General features: G+C 43.9%; 1 long non-coding RNA gene across 1 annotated transcript in view; it reads right to left on the reverse strand.

Moving 5' to 3' along the window:
• Window positions 1–11497, reverse strand: part of LOC130850411 (uncharacterized) — a 48452-nt gene extending 36955 nt beyond the window's left edge. Inside the window, exon 1 of the long non-coding RNA XR_009052880.1 lies at window positions 11434–11497. This is a non-coding gene — a long non-coding RNA (uncharacterized LOC130850411). The remainder of the gene's footprint in view (window positions 1–11433) is intronic.
• Between the last annotated feature and the right edge of the window lie 12549 nt (window positions 11498–24046).

Consider the following 24046-nt stretch of genomic DNA (forward strand, 5'->3'; position numbering starts at 1 on the left):
CCTCAAAGGGTTGTGGGGGAAAAAAAGAAAGGAAAGAAATGCAGGCAATTTCCAAATTTCTCCTATTATGTAAATAATTATTTGGGACCTGGACAGAGTTTGGTTACATGGAGCTTTTTTATTACTACAGAAGGGAATTCTTGGATTCTTATGTGCTGGGCACTGAGTCAGAAACTTGTCCTGCTATCTGTAAATATGTACAATGATCCTGCATCTTTCTGTCTTACTGACTTGGAGGAATAATATTCTTGATCTGCCTTGTGCTAGCAGTACTCTCTGTCCTTGAGAATTTTGTCCAGGGGGTTGTTACATTTGAGAATCCAGTGGAGCGCGGCCGATGAGTGTGTTTCCTGAGATGATCACATCGTAAAACAAGAATGGATTTGACAGAGAACCTAATGTGCTCTTCAACATGAGGCTGGTTTCACATTATATTAAATTTCTAAGCCCTGTGAAAAAAGGGACTCATGGGCCCCTACCCTTCCTCTCCACCCTTCCACACCCACGTTCACTGAACAATAGAGATTGTCAGATATTCTGTCCCTTCCATCTGAGTCAGGAGGAACACTTGAGAATTCCAGGAACACATTTAATCACTTAAAGTCGGCTGGTGTCATCAATCTTTGGGGAACTGACACAAAAGCTGGGAGTTACAGCAAGTGTTCTTGTGGAAGCACACTGCCGAAAAGATGTCTCTTTTCGGGCTCAGGTTTCATTTCAAATCCAAGGCTTTTAACATTTTAAGTTTATCTGAGTTGATCTTGAGTAACTGAATTGAAAAGTGTTCTCTCTTCTTTCTTTGCTGATTGGTAGCTTGTTTATTTATTCATTTAAACAGAAAAACATTCCATTTAAAATTCATTTTCTTTTGAATTCTAGGTAACAGAATTAGAAAATCCTACTTCTGCTTAATCTGTAAGTAACAGGAGTGTTATTTAATGATTCCACAAATCTTTATTGAGATCCTTCTATTTGCCAAGCACTGTGCTGGGTATTGAGATACCAGATTCGTGGGTGAAGCCCAGCCATTCTTCTTCTATTCATTCATTCATTCATTCATTCAATAAGTATTTACTGAGTACCTCCTGGGTGCGTCAGGTACTACACTATGTGAAGGGGACACAGAGATGAACAAGACAGAAATGATCCATGCTTTCAAAGATCTTACAGTTTTCAGGGAGCACTAAAACATGGGCTGTACCTTCTAGGGTCTCTCAGTTTGGTGGGTGAGGAAGAAAGAGCCACAACACCTGCAAACCATTGTGTAAGAACTTTAGCAGAGCTGTGTAGCAGAGTGCCCTGGAATGCCTAAGGGAGATGGAAACGATATTGGGGAAGGCTGTGGCTGTAAATACTGAGTGCAAGCTTTGGAGCTCTGAGAGCTGAGTTTGAATTCCAGCTCTGCCTCTAGTTGCTCTATGACCTTGGCCTCCCCTTGTCTTAGTGTCCTCTTTTGTGAAATGGTGGTAGTAGTGTCATTTACCCCAGGGTTGTGAAGCTTCAACAAGGCACTGTTTGTAAAGCACTTAGCACAGTGCCTGGAGGCTACTCCTCTTCTTCAACACTCAAAGTCTGTTCTCAACATGTTCCTAAGAAAGTGAAGATTCCACTGGGTCTAAGTTGTGGGGTGAGCTAGGAAAACGGGTCCAGTTGGTCTTTGCTGCCATCCTGGTCTAGAAAGGCAGTGCCTGGAAAGAGGAAGAATATTGGGCTCTGGCTGAGTTCCACTTGTTGGCTGAGGTCAGCATTTCTCAAAGTGTGGTCTATATAGACAACATTTAGGTGGCATGGAGGCAAACATTTTTATGTATAAAGACACCATCTTTCCATTTATGGTGGTTTTATAATGCTTCCTTTAGAAATAAATTTATGTAAGTTAAAAAAACTGATTTGATTTAGAGGAGAACCTTAAGGACTAGCAGAGTGGTATGTGAACATGGTAAAACCATGAGTGGTACTTGTTTGAGGAGATTTGGGAAATGCTGGCCTAGAACGAGGTTCTGAATGGTACCAGTTCTCTAGTTCCTTATTATAAAATGAATGTGACAGCATTACCTCCCAGGGAGTAGAGGGATGACAGGAGACAATGTGTATGAGGGTCCTGCACGGTGCTTCAGATAAGAACCCATCTTATGCGACGTTGCTCTGTCCCTGCCTCACTCAGGATCATATGATCCTCTTTGGTTATCTTCACTGCCTGTATTACTATCTAAAATTATCTTGTTTACAAGTCCTCCTCCGTAATTCTGAAATTCCAAATGCCCTGAAAATGGAACATTAAAAAAAAAATTTGGCATTCATCAGGTTTTTTTTTTGATATAAGTTTGCACTTTTTGTAGCAAAATCTGACCTGAACTGATGTGAAACTTTCTCCTTAATTTATCCTTCTTAGTGTAAATATGGATACGTGCAGCTACAGAACTGCTAATGTGTTTGACTATGAAGAGCTGGCTCAGACTCTATGTGGTATAACGTATTATATGGAATTTGAACAACATGACCTCTCTAAAATGTGAAAAATTCTCTATCCCCAAAAAGCATCTGGTGGTGAATGTTTCAGATAAGGGATTGTGGCTCTCTAGCTGTTTGTTTCCCCAACCTGAACATATACCCCAAGGGGGAAGGGATCTCATGTGTTTTATTCAATACTGTGTCCCCAGGCCTAGAACAGAGACTGACACATCGTAAGCTCTTGGTACATGTGAGTGGAGCCATTGAGTGGATGTCTCCCTGTGGGCCTCGCTCTGGTGAGGGGTTTCTGGCAGTTCAACAGGGACCGCTTTTGGCTGGCTAGCCCCTTGTGGCGGTAGGTAGCTACCTGTTTCGGCTATGTGAGGGGCAAGCTTGAGATGCCTGAAACCAGGTCTGCCTCAGAGCTTGTCTCTAAGAGTGATTAGATTTACTTGGGATGATCCAGACTGGACAGGGCCATCTGGAGAGGCCTTTCCAATCTAGTCCCCAGTGGCATCTTTTTTTTTTTAAGCTCTATATTGGAATATAATTGCTTTACACTATTGTGCCAGCTTCTGCTGTACAACAAAGTGAATCAGCTGTATTTATACATATGTTCCCATATCCCCTCCCTCTGGCAACTCCTTCCCATCCTCCCTATTCCAACCCTCTAAGTCATCACCAATCATTGAGTTAATCTCCCTGTGTTATGCAGCAGCTTCCCACTAGCTATTTTACATTTGGTAGTGTATATATGTCAATGCTACTCTCTCACTTCATCCCAGCTTCCCCTTCACCCCCCACCCCGTGTCCTCAAGTCCGTTCTCTACATCTACATCTTTATTCTTGCCCTGTCACTGGGTTCATCAGTACCATTTTTTTAGATTCCATATATACCCCATGGCATCTTAAACTCCCAGAAGATGGTGGCAGATTCAATGCCTGTGAGGCTGTTTGAACTATGGTAGAAGGTTGCAAGTCCCTACTCTGTTTCCTGATCCAGCAGCATAGCCCCACATCTTTGGACTGGTATTTCCAAAAGATTTTAATGATATTTTTGCTCCTGACTGCCTGTCTGCCCAGCTTTCTCAGACAGCACCAGTTCCTGTATTCCTTTTGACACTACAGAGCATCTTGCATGTAGCAGGGGCCTGGGAAATATTTATCGAATGACTGAATGGATGAATGAATGAAATAGTATGTTGCATCTTTCTTGATATTTGATGTTCTCCCTTTTTCCTAGTTTGGTGGAACCCCCCAATCTTCACCTCTGAGGTGCTGGCACACATATTTTATTTCCCACTTTGTTTTGCAGTATATTCAACTCTCATTCTTGGTTTCCAGGCTCTGACTGCCACGTGGAGACCTTCTTTCTAGGCTGCATCCTCATCTTCATCTACATTAAGCATTGCATGACCACTTCTTGTGGGCCAGGGTCTATACTTAAGCTCATTATCTTATTTAATTATTGCATCCCCTCTTTACAGAGAGGTGAAGTGACTCACCCAAGGTCACACAGCTAGCAAGTGGCAGAGCTGGGATTCCAACCCAAGCCTGGGCAGTCCTTTTGACATCCTCTCTACCTACCCTGGGCCTGTGAGAACCTCTCCATTTTCCTCCTTTGAGTTGTCTTCACACATCACCAAGGTACTCTAAACTCTCAGTTCATCCTGTCAAGCCCAGCAGCCCAAGATGAACTCTCAGATGCCTGGTACTCACGTCTCAGGTCATGGAAGATACACATTACAAATATGAGGTTCTATGGCTTTGTGGTTAATGTGTCAGGATCTGGAATCCCAGAGAGGCAGTTTTAGTCCCAGCTCTAACAGACATACCTCAAAGAATATAAGCTCTAGGAGACCATGATAGGTACTCAATAACATGTATTTGACTAATTTGATTAATCAATCAAATTTAATAAACCTGTGAAGAGTATGGCTCAGTGATTGACAGAAACCAAGCATCTTCAAAGGATGGCTATTGTTTTTATTTACTATGAGAGGCCCATTTCAAATTTGAGCACTGATAACCAAAGCTTTTATTTATTTATTTATTTATTTATTTTTTGGGGTACACCAAGTTCAATCATCTGTTTTTATACACATATCCCCGTATTCCCTCCCTCCCTCGAGTCCCCCCCCACCCTCCCTCGAGTCCCCCCCACCCTCCCTGTCCCAGTCCTCTAAGGCATCTTCCATCCTCGAGTTGAACTCCCTTTGTTATACAACAAAAGCTTTTTGACAAGTGCAAATGACTTCTATTCTACAACCAGGGTAGAAACCTAGAGTGATTCTCCCCCACCAAAATCAGGACCTAGAAGCTCTATGTTGTTGAGTGGTCTAGAGTATCTACCCAATTCCGGCTTCCCTGAAGTGACTTTGCCCTCATCTCACAAAGAATCAGGCCTGGCCTACAGCAAAGGACTGAGGGAGCAAGGCTGCAGGAGGGTGTTGTGAAAATTCTCAGCAGTGAATCACTGACGCTTTGTCTAAGGGCTAAAAGCACAGTCAATTTATTTGTTGCCTTTCTATCTCCAAATCATCCAGCTCCTGCAGGATCCTTACTTGGGAACATCAACTCAAGTTTAGGGCCTCCTCTTCCTGTTGTGTAAGCCACCTTCCTACCTGGTTTCCTCTCCCACCTCAACAAGCTTGCTGATGTGGAATGTATTTTATGCTGAGGTGTCAGCCTTTGAGGGGCTAGGTCTTCATGAATATAATTCAAGGTGGCAGAAGTTGAGCGGGGAAAGTGTAGTGTGAGCAATTTTCAAGCCATGTTTGTACTTAATACTGTGTAGTTTTATTTACTTTTTTCATTAGAAAAGTCATCTTGGAGTTTATTGATTAAATGAGCTGTGCAAGCAAAAGCGCAGTGTGAACTAGAATGCAGAGCATGGCTCCGAGGAGTTAGTGAAATCAGTGTCTTTGGGTTTGTGTGAGTAGCAGAGAGCTCTTTTGAAATGACATTTTGCATTTATTTGCTTTTCTTCAGAAAAAGGATCCAGAAGAACACCTGGGACTCACTGAGTGCGGTCCCCTTCCTAGAAGATGGGTGGACTCACTGAGGATGCGTATACTTAGAAGGTCAGGTAGAGAGTGAGTTGCTACATGATCGAAGGAGAATGAGTCCAAAGAGACGTTTTAAATCTGAGAATTACTAAAGGCGACTGGGGCACAAAGTATTTTCAAGAAAACTGCATCAATATATCTCCCCTTCCACAGGCTTGTCTTACAGTGTAACATTGACATTCCTCCACTGAGAAGTGGAGGTCTTTGTTTCTTTCCCTTGAAATGGGGTGGATCATTGTAACTGCCTTGACCAATAGAATGTGGTGGAAGTGATGCCACGAGACTTCTGAGATTAGAAGGCAATATAGCTTCCGCCTGGCTCTTGGAACCCAGCTGCCATGCTGTAAGGAAGCCCAAGCCATGGAGAGGCCATGTGCGGGAGGTGTTTCACCCCAGCTAAGTCCTCAGTCAGCAGCCAATATCAGCTGCTAGATATATGAGCCAATGAGCCCTCAGATGAGCGTAACCTGCAGCATTTGAATTTTCAAGCTGAGACCCTCAATCACGGTGGAGCAGAGATAAGCCATTCCTGTTGTGCCCTGACTGAATTCCTGACCCCCAGAAAACATGACAGGTAATAAATACTATTGTTGCTTTAAGCCATTAAGTTTCAAGATGATTTATGACACAGCAATAGATGACTAATTTAACAGATGATGGTTTAGAATAAAAGAGATCCTTGGAAATCGTTGACTGATATTGCAAGGAGGCTGGAGGTTCCGAAATTGCAAGGGGGTAGAGGTTAATAATTTCTGACAGAGCTTGGCCTGGGAGAGGGAAGGAGATGCAACAAAGTCAAGAGTCTCCTGGGTGCGGTGAATCTTTGTGGGAAAGGTATGGAGACGGTCCAGTCTCTGCCACTGGGCTTTGAACTTAACCCTGAAGGCAAGTGACTCTTCTTCATGGTCATGGCTGGGGATAGCTTGCTTCCATAACTCTGGATGCTGGAGGCTGGTAGCACATCCCAGCCTTTCAGGACTTCTAGAAGGTTCTAGGTCAAAGCCTTCTTATTTGCCATTGCCTATTTCTCTTGGATATTGTAGGAGATGAAGCTTCCTAAAACTCATGGGTAATCATACATGCTAGACTGACGATATAAGATCTCTGGTCACCAAACAAGGAAGGAGTTTATGCTAGTAGAAATTCTTGGTTGCAAGCAACAGGCAATTATTCTAGATGATTTAAGCAGAAAGTGAAATTATTAGAAAGATTTGCATAGTTTTCAAAATCCCTGGGAGGCTAGAGATTAAGGGCCAGATCACAGTTTGGTAAGGACACAGCTGCCACAGCACTTGGAACCTGGATGTGGCTACTTCTCCATCAGAATGGAACTTCCCTGTTTCTACTTCTTTGGGTCACTAGCTCCTGATTCCAAGTCCAGAAACAGATGTACCTGATTGGTGGAGACTTGGTCATATGTCATCTCCTAGCTGCAAGTAAGCTGGGAAATCTAGGATCTAGAGCTTCATCTTTGTAACACAATGGGGGGGCTCCCCCCAAATAGGAAGAGACTTCAAGTACTGGACAAAGAATGTCCACTACTGGGTTGCTATTGTGGGTATATCACTGTGTCAATGTGTGCTTACAGGGGAGAGGGAGCATGACTCTGGGGAAGTTTCTGGGAAGAATGTTACATACAGAAAATATGGTATGCTGCTATTTACAGTAGCCAGGTCATGGCAACCTAAATGTCCATCAACAGACAAATGGATAAAGAATATGTGGTACATACATACAATGGAATATTATTCATCCAGAAAAAGAAACAAAAGTGGGACATTTGTAGAGACGTGGATGGACCTAGAGACTGTCATACAGAGTGAAGTAAGTCAGAAAGAGAAAAACAAATATCATATACTAACACATACATGTGGAATCTAGAAAAATGGTACAGATGAACCAGTTTGCAGGGCAGAAATAGAGACATAGATGTAGAGAACAAACATACGGACACTAAGGGGGGAAAAGGGGGTTGGGATGAATTGGGAGATTCGGATTGGCATACATATATACTAATATGTATAAAATAGATAAATAATGAGAACCTGCTGTATAACACAGGGAACTCTAGTTCGTTGTACAATAGAAACTAACACAACACTGTAAAACAACTATACCCCAAATGAAAAAAAAATACGGTGTGCTGGTTATTTCCTGATTATTCTCAGCACCATTCTTGCCTTTCGACACCCTGCTCTGCATTATAGGGCCTGGACCCCTGCAAACCACAGATTCCAGACCCCCTTCACAGGTTCAGCCAAGGGGAAGCACTGGTAGGAAATTGGATGGTGGGAGGAAGTGAGAAGGTGTGTTCTTCATGTGATCTTTGGGAGTGACTGCATCTCTGACAATTCCAAACTCAGCCACAATAGCTCAGTACAATCCTGGGGGAGCCCTCCCTGTTGGTCCTCCTTTGTGGCCCCTCCTTCGTGGTTCCATCATTCTTTCCAGCACCCCTAGTGGTGCAGTCATAAGAGCTTTCCTGCACTTGGATAATAACACGTTCTCATCTTTGTCCCAACCCTCGGAGTAGCAGCTGCTTTCTGCTTTTTCCTAGTCTCTGGCTTACCTCAACTTTTCCTTTTTGTTCTTTTAGCATTTCCAACACTTTGTAAGTACTTTGCTGGATTAAATTCTCTGATTTGAAATATTAATCTGTTTCCTGACTGGACTCTGACTGATATACTTGGTAATTTGGTCAGAACAATAGGCCTTATATTTATAACATTGTTCTTAATTTCAAAGAGGTTTAAAGTTGGGAATACTCCCATTTCTTCCCTTTTCCAGCTGGTAAACTCATATGTAGCATTCAAAACTTTGTTCAGGCATTAGTTCTCCGGAAGCCTTCCTGATATTGGCCCTGCACTCTGCCCCTCTAAGCCCTAGAGTGCCAGATACAGTACCACACACTTACGGGGAAGTATATAACAGTATTGTTTGTTGATGTTCACAGTGACAGTCATGAAGGTTAAAAATGTACGTTTGCAAGAGAATGCTTCAGTAGCTTTTCTTAGGCAAGTGTGCTGATCCCTGAGTCTGGAATTCTAGTCCAGATTCTATTAGTAGCTAGCTGTGCAACCTTGGAAGTCAGATGACTTCTCTAGGCTGTAGTTTCCTCTCCTGAGAAACAGGTGGGTTCAATCAGGAGGGTGATTTCCAAACTTTTAAAACATTTTTGAGTAATATTACATGGAAGCCCCAGCATGGAAACCAGAAATAGATGATCTAGTTGAAGTCAGGGGTGAACATTTTAGAGTTTTATGAACTCCAGTCTTCCCTTAGCCCCAAACCCTTGGCGACATCTTCACCATTCCTCTGGGGCTCCATGGAGTAAAGTTATAACTCTGCACTAGATCATCTCTTCTATATATTTCAGCTTTATACATAGAGGCACAAAAGTAGGTGATCCAATTAAATATGATGCCGTTGCTCAACTGATAGTCTGCACATGGTCTTACTTCAACCAATAGATTTAGAAGCCTTGGTACAAATCTTCCCTGCTACCATGTCAAATAAGATGTGTATATTTTGGCCAACTGGATAACCACACCATATTCAACAACAGATAAAATGGAATCCTGGGGAGATATCTGAATAAGCATAGTCTAAGTCTTCACACATGAACCTGATAAGGTCATTATAATAGCTTTGAATACTGAGGCTTAGTTACCCTGTAACCAACATTTTCTCGTGAAAATAACCATATGTGTGTGGCTCACCTTTCCCAGTCCTGTGTGGAGCCTGACTAACTGGCTCCACGGAGTCGAGGTGGTGTTCACCATTAACACAGCTTGATACAATCCGAAATCATCTTTGCAGCCATTCACAGAAGAGCAAGTTGATTGGGTAAAGTTCAAGGGCACTGAATTGTGCTTTTCTTAAGGAGAGAAGAAACATGGGCGCATGGGGCAAACTAGAAGTGGAGAGTCTCTTCAAATAAGGATGAGACTTGTCTGGAGTTGTTATTAAGAAGGAGAAATTTTGACAATGAGAATGAACACATGTTCTCTATCCACTCAAGTTTTCATATTATTGTCCTCATTACTGCAGCCACTAGCATCACCTTCAACGGCATTAAGCATTTAGTATGTTCCAGGCATAATGCTCACCACGTCTAATCTCCACAATCATCCTACCCTTATTTTTTTTACAGAAGAGTAAACTGAGGTTCAGGGAAGTTCCATTACTCAGTTTTTTGCATTCACTAGTTAACAAGTAACTGAACTGGGAGTCAAATCCATATGGGCTTAATTATGAGACCATGCTCAAAACCACGACATCCTACTGCTTTCTCACTTCTAGAACCCCAAGATGCAAGGGCGGGCTCCTCATTTCTGTTTGTCCTGTTACCATCATGATATCAGCCTGTCATGCCATTGTCAGTCTCTCTTTTCACTCAAGGACAATCAAAGGCCTGAGAGGTCCCTATGTGGGAGCTGCTAGTGACCCATCCTCAGCCTGAAGCAGCTTCAGGTTTCTGCCTTCTTTCCATGTCTGGGACTTCTGGCCACTATCGAGCTGTCACCTGGCTTGGGAGACCCGCTGAATCAAGACTGAAACCAATTAGCATGGGAAACCTGCCAACTCATCCTCCAAGTCCCCAGCAGACAGCCGGATTTCCCTGGTGGTGAGAACTTCCCACTGGCAATGATGTTACCCATGCTATGGGGCGTTTTTCCAGGATAATCATGTCTCCCTTCAGTGGCTGCAAAAGGTCAATTAATGAGCTGAAAAGGCAGAAATGAAAAAGGATGTGGAAGGGCATAGAGAACCAGGTAATGTGGCTAATAAAGAGAAGGGCCAATCATTTAAGCCAGAGTATGGGTCCCCTGAGAAGTGATGCCTTGGCTAAAGGCAAGACCACACTGGCCCCTGACCTCTGCAGTCATCACCATCCACAGGGGCATTGAAAGAGCACTGGACCTCGGTTTCAGTCCCTGGGTGATACAGGTTTATGGTGCTTTGGGAGCATATCTTTTCCTTTTCTGTTATAGAGCATGGAGGCTAAAAGTGTACGTCCTGGAGAAAGTGCTTAAATATTGAATCTAGTCTCCACTGCTTACCAACTGATTCTGACAAATTACTTAATATCCCCAAGACTTAATTTCCTTAACTGTAGAATCAGATAACAATGATATTCATCTCACAGGTTTGCCACAAGGCAAATAAGGTAAAGTTATTTCCCTTTAGCTTATAGGGTACCAAGCACAGTGGCTGATACATGGTAAGTATTCTCTAACTTGGGATGTTTTTGGCTGCAAGTAATTGAAACTCCATCTCAGACTGGCTTACAAAAGGAAGTGTAATAGCTCATGTAACCGAAAGTTTAGGGAGAGGATGTCTTCAGGGTTAGTTAAATTAGTTCCTCAGTGACGTCATCAAGAACCTGGCTCTTTTCATATTGCTATTTGTAATCCTGAGTGTTGGTTCCACTCTTAGGCTGGTAAGGATGGGACTTCCATCCGTGGGGTTTACAACTTCCATCCCTGGGGTTTGCAAGTTGTTTACTTAAAACATTCTTAAAATGGTTGGCTTCTTGTTTGCAAGCCAGCTGATATGGTAGCAATCAGATTCCACTGTTTGAGCATATGAAAGATTCTGCCTGCTTACCTTTGCTAGAAATAACAGCATCTAAAGTGAAGACTTAAGAAAAACCTAGTGACTACAGTTCTACTCTTAGAAGTAAGGATGGCGGCCCTACTTCTAGGCACCATATTTCTAGATATGTCAATGTCCTGGGGAAGAAGAAGGATTTCTCTCCTATGACTCTCTCTATTTGAAGCAAAGAAAATTTTTATTTTATTTTTTTTAAATCCCACCAGCAAACTTCTGCGTGTATCTTATTGTCCAGAATTGGGTCACATGCCTTTTCTGACCAATTACCTGTAAGAAGCATTTAATCAATGGAACTCACTCTGGCTCTGAGGGATACAGTCAGCTTCACCTGAGGCTATGTGGAGGGAGGTTGGGTGTCCAAAGAAAACTGAAGTTCTGTTGGGAAAGAAGAAGGGAAAATATGGATGCTGGCTAGGCATCGGACTAAAATCTCTACAATCCATACATTTTACTATTATTGTTTTTATTATTCCTCTTTTTGTCATCAGTTTTTGATCTGGACTGCCTGCTCGCCCAGCCTCTTTCCTGCTCTGAGAGTCACGAGTCTGATCTTACTCAGCATTCCCAGTATGTGCTAGGCTAAGTTTGGTCCTTGCCTCTTCTAATGAGAGAGCAACCGATATGTACCATTTCTATTTCTGACTTGCATTCCTTTCTCAGAAATACCTCAAGCCAAACACTCCAGGTGCGCAGAGTTACTCAGAACCAGCCAAAGGAAATTGATTTCAAGATCCCAGCAACTGTCACTCACAACAGTGAGCTGTGTAACTGAGCCGATGATACAGTTGGCTAAGTGCCAAGTGTCTGCCTTTTTCTACGTCAGGAACATACCTGGGAATCCTTCCTCTACACAAGATGGCAAGCCCACCTCAAATAGTGTTTTGAATTGAAGGGCGGTACATTTGAACATTTCTAGCTCCTCTGTGTGTTGTGGTCACCTATTGCATGGCTAACACTTTTTTTTTTTTTTAAGAAGGATCAGTGTAAATGGTTGATAAAAACAAATTTCCATTTTGAAGAAACACCTCAAAACATAACAGCATGCCATTTGGGGGTGGGGAAAATATTCTTCAGTTACGTGGGACAACCAATTTTTTTTTTAGTTCCCACACCGTGAAACATAGCTTAGTCACATGCATAATTGAATTGATTTTTTCTTTTTAATTTATCCCTGGCTTTTGGCCACAATGAAGGTTGCTTGTTGAGCAGATGGCACAGACCATTTTTCCTGCCTGTTGCAAATGGTCAGTTCAATCAACCATCAGCAATCCCTCAGCTGCTGGTCAACTGACCTGAGTCAACCAGAAAGTGATGTGTTTGGTTCCGAGGGTAGACAGGGTCTATAGCCTTATAGTTCAGATAACATTTTTCCTCCAAGGGTCAGGTCAGTCTCTGCTCTCTGACGTCATAAACTCCCAGGCAAATGGCAGAAAATCAGCGTTATAGTAGTATTCTCAATGATCAGCCAGGAAGTCTCCAGAATCTGGCAGAATGAATTATGGTTCATTGAGTAAGATGTTTATCACCCTCTTCTTAGAAATAAATTCCCTCTGTTTTCATCAGAGAATCATGAACACTTAGAGCTAAAAGTTACTTTGGAGGTTACGTGTTTAAATGTTTTTGCAGCAAAATCCATGGGGTGGACCTAATTTGTGTCTGCTGTGGGATTCAGTCTGTATGAAGTCCCCATTGACTTTCTAGCGAGAGCCAGTGTTGGAACTGACTGCACTAGGCTAAAATTCATGAACCAAGATGGGGAAACAAGAGTTGCCCCTTAGCTCTTGAATTGAACCAACTCGAAGTTTGAGTCCAGTTCTTAGTCCAGTTTGTCAAAGAAGGGGGATAATTCTGGATGTTACAATTTTTTGCATCTTTCTGTCTATCCTGGTCCCAAAGAAACCATTCCCAGATTCCCAAAAGAGAGGGGGTGGTAAGAAATTGTATGTGTGAGCTGAAGGAATCGTAACATCAGGCTGCAAGATACTGAGACAGCATGGAAACTCTACTTGGGGGTCTGACAAGAGTTTGGTGTTACGATTCTTGGAGTGGTAGAAGCATGACAAAAGCCAGGTCAGACTGGGAGAGAGGAGAAGGAGCAAAGGCCACTTGTGGGCTTGACAGCTGTGACTGCTTTTGAGCCATGCTACCCAAGACTTGGCTCAAGGGAAGCAGTAAATATGGTGACTCAGAGAGCCTGGAACCAGTAGTTGTACAAAAGAACCTCAGTGGACACTAAGGAGGTGGTCCTGTGAACTGAGTTCATCCATCCATTTCCCTCTCTCATGACCTCATAATCTTGGGAAAATTGGTTGACCTTCATTCATTCCAGCCATGGTGCCTTGACATTGTCAGTTTGGAGGACTCCTCAATATTCTCTCTCAATCCCTCTTTCATGCTAGAGTTGGGCTCTGTTGATTGCAATTAAATTACTCTGTTACAGGGTCCCTTTATGAATTAGCTAATTGCAAAATAGACAGACACCTAAGGAGTGAGTTTGGCCCTTTAGGGGGCTTGAGCCCTGAAGCTACCAGTTCATCACTGTCCTGCCGCTTGAACACTGCCAAGCACAGCTATATACCTGGGCCCTTGGGCAATGGAAACGTGTCAGTAGTGAATGCCTGACACTTTGCTGCAGGAGGAAAACACAGATGGTTAGCTGTCCTGATACTTATCCCTGTCAAAAATCATTGCTCTCCTTCTTGTCTCAATATGACCTGTGCCAACAGAGAGAGGGCTCCGGAAGTCAGCACAGCTGGATCCAGCTCAGCTCAGACCCTAGCTAGCTCTGTGTCCCTGAGCAAGGCACTCCCCTCTCTGAAGTCAGTTTCCTCACCTATAAAAGAGTGAAATAACACACAGCAACCTAGCATATAATATTAAGAACAGTAGAATTGCTCTGGTTGCTGGAAAAATGCTGGTGGGCCAGGTGGTGGTGGTGGGTGGAAATCTGCCTATCAGTTGTTCCTGTTACCTCCTCTTTCAGTTCTTGAGGAACCCTAGAGGTCTGAGAAGCACAGGGCTAGATGATCTCTAAGGGACCGTCCAGTCTATGATTTAATCAATTTTAATTTCTTTTACAAACAGCCACATTCCTCTTTTCTCTAGCCCTTTCCTAACCATAACCATCACCACTCCATGTATACATTCTTTCTCTATGCATACAGGGAAGAAGAAAATGAGCTGTTTATTTGTTTAGTACTTGCTGATTAGATCTTCTGTATTTCCAGAGATGGTCAAGATCACTGACAAGGTATCAGGAGCCACTAACAATTCCAGTAGAACATCCTCCTGCATATGGGAAGCTTGAGCCCTCTTCAGGGCACCTATGGCCATTGGTCAGACTTTTTAGGGCCTCATGGCGCTGAAGTGGAATTGCAGGAGCACAAGAAGTTCTGAAAGCCCCTAATCCCTAGAGCTCATGTTTGGACAACCTAAGGATAAACTGCTTCTCTGAGAGCATCACGAGCCATTCAGACAGATTTATAACACTGATACCTAAAGGTATACAAGAGATGTTAATATTCCTATTCACCCATACACTTTTCCCAAAGAATCTTCCCTTCCTTCTACACATACACTTGCTGAAGGATGCATGTTTGTGTTGGATGATCCCTCCTCCCTGCCTACTAGCCATTGTTAATTGGTCTAGGAGTAGCCCTCTGACTCAAGTATGACCAATTAGTTCCTCTCTACTGGGACACAGAGCCCCTGTTACTTAATGCTGATGGATGCAGAGCTGTATGGGAACATGATTATGGGACAGCCTCCATGTCAGGCCATGAGCAATGTTGGAAACCAGCATAGTAGACACACAGAGTGAAAGTAGAGATCAGAGAACACGAGGAAGCAGAGAGGTGGGGTGGTGTGGGCTTTCTGGTATTGTTCTCATTCCACAAGTCCCTTTAATTCTTTCCACATTTAGCTTACCTTGGATGCTTCCTTTAAACCTGAATTTTCACTCAAACTAGCCAGAATAGGCTCTTTTCCTGGCAACCAGGAGATCTTTATTAAGACAAAAGACTTAATGAAACAAGTCATGGCACATCTATCCTGAAAGGGCTTGTTTACCTCGCTCTCTCTGTCTCTCTCTCTTTTTTTTGAAGAATGAATTGGGACATCCCTGGTCAAGCAGTGGTTAAGAATCTGCCTGCCAGTGCAGGGCACACAGGTTTGATCCCTGGTCTGGGAAGACCCCACAAGCAGTGGCCCATGCGCCACAACTACTGAGCCTGTGCTCTAGAGCTTGTGATCCATAACTTCTGAGCCCATATGCTGCAACTACTGAAGCCTGCATACCTAGAGCCCATGCTCTGCAACAAGAGAAGCCACCACGATGATAAGCCTGCGCACCGCAACTAAGAATAGCCCCTCTCTCTGCAACTAGAGAAAGCCCGTGTGCAGGAATGAAGGTCTAATGCAGCCAATAAAAAATAAATTTATTTATTTAAAAAAACAATGAATTTATTTATTTATTTTGCCTGCATCATATAGGATCTTAGTTTCCCAGCCAGGGATCGAACCTTTGCCCCTTGCATTGGAAGCGTGGAGTCTTACCCACTGGACTGCCAGGGAAGCCCCTTGTTTATCTCTTTATTCACTCAACTGATATTTACCTAAATGAAATGTGCCAGCACTACAGATACCAGCATGAAGGATAAAGTGATGAACAAATATTTAGGGATTCAACATTTTTTCAAGTGTGGAATGGTTGAAGGGTTTAGCTTGGTGAGGAAACAGTGTGATGGCTGTTATCTTTTATTTGAAGGGAAGTATAGGAAGAAGAATTAGACTTTGTTAGCCCCAGAAAGCATGAGTTGATGGGCAGAAATGAGAAGGGGGGTAGATTGGGACACAACATAGGAGAGAACTCTCCAGCAGTTTGGCACTGTCTATAGATAGAACAGTTTATCTTAAAAGTTGAATTTCTCCTATCAAGGGGCCAAATGACCAGTTTTCAGGGATTTTGTAGGGTTGATGCAAACATTAGATGAAAGTTTAGATGAGAGGACCTCTAAGATTCTGCCCTAAAGCTCTAGGTTCTAATTTTACCTTGGACCTTTATTGTCTTCGTGATTTCAGGAAAGTTACTTAACTTCTCTGGGGCTGTTTTCTCATCTGTGAGATGTTGTTGTTTTGAGAAATAAGTGATGTGGCACTTAGTAAAGACCTGGTACAGAGAAGGAACTCAGTAAATGAATGTTTTCTTGATTCTTCTCTGCTACAGGTGAGGATTTTCTTTTCTTGAAATGCTGCTTTCTCAACTGCCACTGCCAATTCAGATTTTATTTGCATTAGGCAGCTGTAGTCCTTGAAGATGATATAGATTGTGTCTTATTCTCCTTGCTTAGCATAGGGCTGTGCACAAAGAAGGGCCTTAATAAATACTAGTAGATGTGATTTCACATGGAGTCTTAGCTAACAGTCCTTCTGGCAAAATTTATGTGAGAATGCGTGTCCACTCTATCCTTTAAAATTAAATACCGAGTCACACATGGATGCAGTATACACTCAGAATTTCATGCACAGATATGCACGCACCCAGACTGCACCTAAGCAAATGCACATGGCAAGCAGACAAGCATGGCCGTGCACACCCACTCACACAGACAGGCACAGACTTTCACTTCCCCCTCCCTGTAATCAAGAAGATGGAAGAAGAATCTGCCTGTGGGATGAGTCACAGAGGCGATCTGGATAAAGGGCAGGATTCAGCATCCCTGGGGAATCTTTATTTATAGCCCTGGCTGCTGGAGAGGGGGCTGAAATCATTCCTAAGGAGCTTCAGTGATGGAGAGTGATAAGATAACCAAGAGATGTCATTCCCACCATTGTGCTCTCTTAGAAGCAGGCGCCTGTTGCTGCCGGAGCCCAGAGAAGTGCTGTGTCACCCCAGGGCTGTGGTCCACAGGGAAGAGTTGAGCTGACTGTTCTAGCTGGTCCATTGGCGGCTACTGGGCCCCTTTCCCTGGTGCACAGACAATCTCTAAGCTAATCCGAGCAAATCCTCCCAGTTCCAAACAAACAGAAACCTCTCTGGGCCTGCAGAGGCCACTGATCATGGAGGATGCAGTTTAGATTCAAAATGATACAGTCTAATCTGCTGGCCCAATGGTCCTGCCTCTGTCAACAGTGTGGTTTCTGTAATGAGCAGAGCAAGTGCATGGAGCAAATGCAACACCAGACTCAACCTGCCCTCCCAAGGGCCAGGGCAGGATAGGGAGAGACAGGTGGCTCTTTGCTGGGCTTTGAGGGACACCGGCAAATTCCAGTGGGAGGGGTGGGCAGTGAGTTCTTTGAGTGCGGACTCTGTCTCATTTCCTGTTGCACTTGAGGCACACAGCACACTGCTTGACATAGAAGCAGTAGTAACTAGAAGATCTTAGTTGACAACTGGATACACACATGATCTCTTTAATTTTCTGGTGTATGAGGATGCCAGTTTGGGTTCTTGGGTAAGATGCATCCTAGAGAGGAAAGAACATATTCTAGGGAGTCAGGAAGACCAGGGCTCCAATCCTGCCTCTTTTGCTAGAAGATCTTGGACAGGTCACCTAATTGCTTCAAGCCTCAGTTCCCTCATCTGTAAAATGGTAACCACTGATAGCTACTATGTTTTGGGGCTATGCTAAGGATTACAGATGGTACAAATATGTTGCTTAATTATGTACTACGTGAGAGGGGTGGATATGAAGGTACTATCAACCAACAACACTTCAGTTGAATTAATTGGTCAGATTGAACCTAGCAGAGAACAGGGACCGCAAGGCTGTATGGGACTGTTTGTTCTATTGGCCCCTTACTTCTGAGCCCTTCTGCATGGCCCGGGGCCCTGCTCTGAGTATGAGTTCTCCTCTTAGCTCCCATGGCTCTCAGTTGACTTAGGTATGAGCCTGGACCTTTGCTCTTAGCTGAGGTGGGAGATCTCTTGGACTGAATACCTGTTGTCCAGTGCAGACCCTTGTGTTCTGCCCTTACATGCTCTTCCTCTTGGCCCCTAACCCTCACGTTGGCTCCTGACCGTGAATGTGGCATCGGTAAGAGCTGCTGCTTATCTTTGAACTCTTGATTTAAGTAAGGCCTGCTGGTCCTGACCTCCTTGACATGTCAGGGTTGGCTGAGACTGGCCTAGTGTTTGGTCCTGCCAGTTTCCACCTCTGATTCTCAGGCCTAGTTCAGCCCTGGAGTCCTAATGGGACCAGGCTGAAGAGCCTTGAAACTGTTCTAGGAAACAGAGAACCAAACCCAGCACCTGAGCCTTGAAGTTTTTCTCAAGGGAAAGTCAGAGGGCAAAGGAGACCAAGAAGTGAGTCTGGGGAGAGAAGGAAGGATTAGGAAGTGGAGGGCAGTCATGTTCATGGTATAGTGTCCATCCTTATCTTTGGGATGAAGAGTAGTCACTCCAGCCACCATTAAAACACCAGTGAAAGAATAACATAGTGGTTATTAAACCAGACAGATGTGAGCTTGAAACCTGGCTCTGTCGCTTGCTAGCTTGGGCAAGTTGCACCATCTTTCTGAGTTTTGGGTTTCTCAGTAATGGTACCTGTCTCCCAGGGCTGTTGAGAGCATTAAATGAGGCGATGGATGTCAAGTGCTTAGCACAGTGCCTGGCATGCAGCAGGCAGTTGATAAAACGGTGACTGTAATGACAGACTTGTTCTTTGACCCCTGCAGAGGTGGCTCTTCAGGGTCATTGGGAGGATCCAGTGAGATAGTGGATTTGAACATGTTTAGGAGGCTGGAGAGCATGATGTCAATATAAAGTATTGAAATAATTATTTTACTTCTCAGTTTTTGAAATTCGCTAACTGATGTGCTGTTGGACATGGATTGGGCACCTGGCAGACAGAGGGCATGAAGGACTCCCTCGACTAGATTCCTGTGTGACATTTTAATCTGGAGCAGTGGGATGGAAAGAGCTTTGACAGAGTGCTCCTATTGTCCCAGGGCCTTCTGGGACCATCAATGTTGCTCAGTCCTTCCAGCTTAGCAGAGTGGTTTATAAGTGGGGAGGGCATGTAGGACCAGGAGCTAAAGCTTTATTTGCTAACCATTTCCCAGAGCCTGTGGCTCTGAGGCTGCCTGAGACTGAGTGAGCCAAGGAAGAGGTGACAAGGGACCAGGCAACAAGCCCTGATTTATGACCTGAGGCTCCAATTCCAGAAGTCACATCACCGGTTCCTTTGGGAAAGAGCTTTAACCAGATGAACTGCCCTTCCAACTGCAGGGCTGAATCCCAGGCCTGCTCCAAAGGGCAATGCCTGTTTGTGCACCCTTAGGGGGAAGAAAACCTGGAGAGAAAATTCTGGGATGGGGTCAGGATGGGAATCGACCCTCCTACTGGCCAGATGAATACCTGAAACAAAAGCGCCAGGCCTTTAATTGTGGAAAGGGGTGGTAGAGTTCATAGCAAGATGATCTTACTGTCAGCTGGGCAAAAGAAAGTTCATAAGAAGGGGCAAATAGTCCTTTACTTTGTATTCCAGCCTTATCTTATGACCCCAACAGACAACACAGGGGCTCATTCTGCTCAGACGTATTTTAGGTCCTTCCCAGCATCCCAGTTGACACGCCATTTTAGTAGACTCTTGAGATGTCCTGTGTGGCCACACTTTTCACAGGTGGTAGGTTTTATAAATGCCTACATTCTCCCCTTTTTCCTTTTTTAGCAGAACTGGGTGGGCAGCAATGTGCAAAGTGGTGCCCTCTGCTAGATCTAGGGATGAACCATGTTTGCTCTCACTCAGGCATGATGACCCCATTCTCATTTGCTAATAATTCACTTAGGAGTGGTCATGTGGTCCAGATCCAGCCAATGGGAACTGTGGCAAAGTCTCCTGGAATCTTCTGGAAAGATTTTTCACTTTGCTAAGAGAGAGACATGAGAGGAGAAACTCTGGTCTTTCTTTTCTACATCATTGGGTGAGGATATGGTGCTTAGAGCTGTGGTAGCAATCTTGTCACCATGAGGAGAAAGCAAAGAACACTTCAGAGAAGCTGACCCAGAGTCTTGAAATTATTGAGACAGTGATCTAACTCTGCATCTAACTGCCAGTTTGCAATTTCTGCTAAAGCATTAAAAGTCCTTACTGTTTAAGCAACTTTTAGTCAGATATTTTGTTACATGTATCCCAAACCATTTTAACTAATACATCATGGATACATATGGTATAAATAGTACCTCTTCTCATTTGACCTTCTCTCTTTCCTATCTCTTCCCTGCCTTAACCCAAGAGACTCAGACTTGGATGCCTGTAGAGGCCAGGGCAGGGATATAGAAAGGTGAAACACAGGCCTTGGGTAAGAGAAGCAAATTAGAGAGTGAGGGCTTCTTGTAAAGGGTGTTAGTGGACCAGCTTTAGCTGGTAGTGGCCAATGCTAGCATGGCAATGCTAGCATGGTGTGGTCAGATGGTTTTATTTTTTAAGAGAAATCAGAAAACCATATTTTTATGTGGAATCTCACAATTTTATATGTGCCTTTAACTTTTAAAGAAAGATACTACAGGGACTAAACCAACCCATTGGAGAACTATGTACAGTCTAGACGTCACACATTTGTGACCTGGCTTTAACCCCAGAGTTCTATCTCTTCCTTGACTTGATCTCAAGTGTGGGCTGTCAGTTACTTCTTTCAGATTTTGCTATTGGGTGGAGCTGTGTTTGTGGGCTTGGGTGATATAGAGATGGGAGATAGAGGATGGGGGAAGGGAGGGTAAAGGCCATAACTGTTGCCTATCATCAAGGTGAAACATCTACAAGACCGTAAACCTTTACCCTGCAGGATAAATTTTCTCTTTTTATACTGCATGTGATTTTACTAAAAGAGTCACTGTCATTTTTTCGACTAAGTCCCATTACCAGAGGCCCCCTTCTCTTATCCACGCGTCACTATGGTTCAGGCTCTAAGAATGGGAGTGAGGAGAATCTACCCTACCAAATAGCCATGAGGCTAGGAAGTTAGATGCAACCTCCTAGGAAGTCACCATCCTATATGACTTCATTAGTGCTGTGGAGACACAAATTTTATCTGGGAACAAGCCTCCTTAGTCCCATTTAGCCCAATAAGTGCTCAGAGCTTTTCAGAAAAAAAAAAAAAAAAAGTCCCATTCAAAATCCAAAGACACTGTCTGTAGAAAGAGACTTTCACTGAAGTATCATTTCTCTTCCATGCTAAGAGCATTTTGGGGGGATGGGTAAGTTCAAATGCATCCCCCTAGTGAAGGCTATGGACATTTTAGACCCTAGGCCTGGGAACTCTGCTCCCCCAGGACAAGGACAGATTCTTTGGGTCCCTGCATGACCCAGAAAGGTGGCTTAATTTAAGCATACAGGCTATAAAAGTGGAAATCTTTGTGTTTTCCTCTAGGTCATCAAATTAAACAGTGTACAGGGTGCCTCTGTTGAAAGACATCAGAGAAGAGCTAACACGGACTTCATGTGGTGCACTGTACACAGCCCAGTGATGCCCTTCGATGACAAGAGAGGATGAGTCACCACCAGCTTCAGGGATTGAGAAGAAATGTCAATGAAGCCATGAATAATAGGTGCTGTACTGACACCTAAGAAGGTTAAGGGCAAGAATTAGTTGGCAGGGAAAAAAACAGTATGCGGGGGAGGCCAGCTACAGTCCTACAGAGCTTCTGTAGTTCACTGCCATCTGATTGGATAGCCAAGAAGAAAAGGGAATTTCTTTCATTTTAAATAAAAAATATGGGTGCGTCTGGAGAGAAGAGTCCTTCTTCAAGGGCAAAGACACAGACTTGATGTCTCCTAGAATCCCCTTCATCATGGCCAAGAGGACTGGCAGTCAGAAATCAGTGAATTTAAGCACTTCTTCAAGCATTCTGGGCTCTTCAGAAGGAATATTCTGCAGAAAGGCAGAGTCCAACCTTGGCTACTTCCAGGTAGACCTTAACATGCAGAAGTGCTAAGGAACATTAGGATGGGTTTCAACCTCCACCATCAAGACAGCAAGGGGTTCAGAAGACATTTCCTATCCTCTGTATAAGAAACAAGAGGTGAGGTTAAAGAGTTGGGGGTTGTGTTTACACAGAAGTTCTGATTGAATGCGTTCCTGGTTATTCATTCTGGGAGGACCAGCAAAGGATGAACATCAAGACAATGACCAAATGGCTCACCATCTGAGAGCGTCTCCAGTTGCTTGTCAGCCTAATTAATCAGAACAATCTCAGTAAGGGCAGGTTTAGAAGCCTGTAGACTGTCTAAGAGGAAAGTAGGTGACATGACCATGATTGCTTCCACTGTAATGGAAATTGCTGCACCATAAACTAGTACGTGTCGATTGAGGGGTTATGGGTCAAGGTGAGAACATGAATAATAACAGAGCCCATCATAAGCTGGGTTCTCTAGAGGCAAGTATGGAGACAGGGTTTGTTGTTAGGGACCAACACCTGTGGAAAGGGGAAGACTCATTGGGAGAAGTGGAATTGTGATGTTCATTTGTTTCATCCTGCCACAGTGGGTCCAAAAGACCCAGCCTTCATCAGTTATTGGACATGGCTGCCAGAGAAAGGCAGAGTCTTGGGCAAGGTGGCTCTCTGCAGCTGAGTCAGCCCTGCTTGAGCTGACAGCATTCACAATAGCAGGCATGGCAAGTCCTTCCTTGAAGGGAAATCTGAGCAGTACATCTGTGTCCTTTACAAAATCCAAATCTCAAACCCGGAGAAGGTCCTCTTGCTGATGTGATAGCCCTGAAACAGTGTCTCAGGACCCCAAACTATCTCTGGACCAAGCCAGTTGGACAAAACGCCTGAAATGTCCATGATGGTAGTGAGAGCAGAACATAGCAAGAACTGAGTGTTTGTATCCAGATAGACCTTGACTCAGAGTCCACACTAATACTAGCTGTGTGGCTCTGAACAGTTAATAACTTTTGCTGAGCTCCATGTCCTGCTCTGTAAAATGGGGATAATAATATGTGCTGGTCCTGTGCCTACGTGACCTCAGATCCACGCCTTTCCCTCCCTCCTCTGTTCTCTGTCACAGGGAGCTGATTTCTGCAAGCTGTTGTTCTCAGGCTCCTGTATCAGCTGGCGTCTAGCTGGGTTTGGCCAATGGTGGGAGATCTGGGGACATGAAGAAGGGGCTAGCCAGGGCATTTCTCCTCTTCCCATCAGCTTCAGATAGTGTCTCTGGCAGCAGCTGTGTCTCCCCAGAGGGAGCTGGTATTAACACTATCACACTTTTAGGGTGATGAGTACAGATTTTAATAATGTTGATGAGCCAGTGTCTTAATAAAGATTATTTTAGTTGATTAACCATCACTCATGTAGAGGATGGGATATGGGATGGGAGTTTTGATTTAGACATGGGAAAGCAGACATTGAAGTATGTCAAGGCTTCTTGAACTGCAGGTATCCCGAAGAGTAATTAAAGTAAGGGGAGGAGGGTTGCGGGGTGTCAGATAGTGGCAGTGAGGCAGAGGAGGGGACCTTATAGCACAGGTGTTTTGACAGTTGTTGAAGTCAAGGCTGCTAGCATCGCAATTCTGCAAAGAACTAAACCCTCAAAGACATTTGAAACTGGCATTCAAAGCCTATCAAAATAGAGCTTCGATCTACTTTTGTTACTCTTTCTTGAACCTTGTAGTGGGTTGAATGGTGCACCCCAAAGGTTTGTCCAAATTCTAACCCCAGGTACCTATGCATGTGATCTTATCTGGAAATGAGGTCTTTGAAGATGTTAATTAAGTTAAGGATCTCAAGCTGAGATTATCCTGGATTTAGAGTGAGCCCTAAATCCAATGTCTTTTGAAGAGAAGGGAAAGAGAATATTGAGACACAGAGACACAGGGAAGATGGCCACAGGAAGACAGAGGCAGAGATGGGAGCTACACTGCCACAAGCCAAGGAATGCCAGAGCTAGAGAAGCTGGGAGAGGCTCCCGTAG

This window comes from Hippopotamus amphibius, chromosome 1 (genome assembly GCF_030028045.1).
Source record: "Hippopotamus amphibius kiboko isolate mHipAmp2 chromosome 1, mHipAmp2.hap2, whole genome shotgun sequence".
Taxonomy (NCBI): domain Eukaryota; kingdom Metazoa; phylum Chordata; class Mammalia; order Artiodactyla; family Hippopotamidae; genus Hippopotamus; species Hippopotamus amphibius.